Raw genomic sequence first — 2,147 nt, forward strand, 5'->3', positions numbered from 1 at the left:
GCTGCAAACTGCTGTGTGACACGGTGGTTACACCAACTACTCATCTACCAGCATTTCACATTTCAATGGCTTATCTCGTGCTTGTATTCCCGGAAGTACATTACATTAATTTGTAACATTAAATGTCGTATTAACGAAGTGCAACAAGTGTGAAGCTCCATCCTACAAACTGCTGTGTGGCACGGTGGTTACACCAACTACTCATCTACCAGCATTTCACATTTCAATGGCTTACCTCGTGCTTGTATTCCCGAAAGTACATTACTCTACATTAATTTGTATTTGGTGCTGCGATCTTTTTTCCGTCTGTGTATCTATAGTGTAAGCGTTATTATCAAACCTCTCGTAAGGTTCTGGAAGTCATGCTCTGAGTAGGTCCTTACAGTTATGCAATGCCTATTACCTATATTATTACAAAAAATCAATCAGTACACAATACACATCGTGAAACTTCCTGGCAGATTAAAACTGTGTGCCCGACCGAGACTCGAACTCGGGACCTTTGCCTTTTGCGGGCAAGTGCTCTACCAACTGAGCTACCGAAGCACGACTCACGTCCGGTACTCACAGCTTTACTTCCGCCAGTACCTCGTCTCCTACCTTCCAAACTTTACAGAAGCTCTTCTGCGAACCTTGCAGAACTAGCACTCCTGAAAGAAAGGATATTGCGGAGACATGGCTTAGCCACAGCCTGGGGGATGTTTCCAGAATGAGATTTTCACTCTGCAGCGGAGTGTGCGCTGATATGAAACTTCCTGGCAGATTAAAACTGTGTGCCCGACCGAGACTCGAACTCGGGACCTTTGCCTTTCGCGGGCAAGTGCTCTACCAACTGAGCTACCGAAGCACGACTCACGTCCGGTACTCACAGCTTTACTTCCGCCAGTACCTCGTCTCCTACCTTCCAAACTTTACAGAAGCTCTTCTGCGAACATTGCAGAACTGGCACTCCTGAAAGAAAGGATATTGCGGAGACATGGCTTAGCCACAGCCTGGGGGATGTTTCCAGAATGAGATTTTCACTCTGCAGCGGAGTGTGCGCTGATATGAAACTTCCTGGCAGATTAAAACTGTGTGCCCGACCGAGACTCGAACTCGGGACCTTTGCCTTTCGCGGGCAAGTGCTCTACCAACTGAGCTACCGAAGCACGACTCACGTCCGGTACTCACAGCTTTACTTCCGCCAGTACCTCGTCTCCTACCTTCCAAACTTTACAGAAGCTCTTCTGCGAACCTTGCAGAACTAGCACTCCTGAAAGAAAGGATATTGCGGAGACATGGCTTAGCCACAGCCTGGGGGATGTTTCCAGAATGAGATTTTCACTCTGCAGCGGAGTGTGCGCTGATATGAAACTTCCTGGCAGATTGAAACTGTGTGCCCGACCGAGACTCGAACTCGGGACCTTTGCCTTTCGCGGGCAAGTGCTCTACCAACTGAGCTACCGAAGCACAACTCACGTCCGGTACTCACAGCTTTACTTCCGCCAGTACCTCGTCTCCTACCTTCCAAACTTTACAGAAGCTCTTCTGCGAACCTTGCAGAACTAGCACTCCTGAAAGAAAGGATATTGCGGAGACATGGCTTAGCCACAGCCTGGGGGATGTTTCCAGAATGAGATTTTCACTCTGCAGCGGAGTGTGCGCTGATATGAAACTTCCTGGCAGATTGAAACTGTGTGCCCGACCGAGACTCGAACTCGGGACCTTTGCCTTTCGCGGGCAAGTGCTCTACCAACTGAGCTACCGAAGCACAACTCACGTCCGGTACTCACAGCTTTACTTCCGCCAGTACCTCGTCTCCTACCTTCCAAACTTTACAGAAGCTCTTCTGCGAACCTTGCAGAACTAGCACTCCTGAAAGAAAGGATATTGCGGAGACATGGCTTAGCCACAGCCTGGGGGATGTTTCCAGAATGAGATTTTCACTCTGCAGCGGAGTGTGCGCTGATATGAAACTTCCTGGCAGATTAAAGCTGTGTGTCCGACCGAGACTCGAACTCTGGACCTTTGCCTTTCGCGGGCAAGTGCTCTACCAACTGAGCTACCGAAGCCATGTCTCCGCAATATCCTTTCTTTCAGGAGTGCTAGTTCTGCAAGGTTCGCAGAAGAGCTTCTGTAAAGTTTGGAAGGTAGGAGACGAGGTACTG

General features: G+C 49.1%; 1 non-coding gene across 1 annotated transcript; it reads right to left on the reverse strand.

Moving 5' to 3' along the window:
* Nucleotides 1–472: 472 nt before the first annotated feature.
* Nucleotides 473–547, reverse strand: Trnal-caa (transfer RNA leucine (anticodon CAA)). Its single transcript has one exon. It is a non-coding gene; the product is annotated as a tRNA-Leu (tRNA).
* Nucleotides 548–2,147: the final 1,600 nt, after the last annotated feature.

The sequence above is a fragment of the Schistocerca serialis genome, chromosome 8 (assembly GCF_023864345.2).
Source record: "Schistocerca serialis cubense isolate TAMUIC-IGC-003099 chromosome 8, iqSchSeri2.2, whole genome shotgun sequence".
Taxonomy (NCBI): domain Eukaryota; kingdom Metazoa; phylum Arthropoda; class Insecta; order Orthoptera; family Acrididae; genus Schistocerca; species Schistocerca serialis.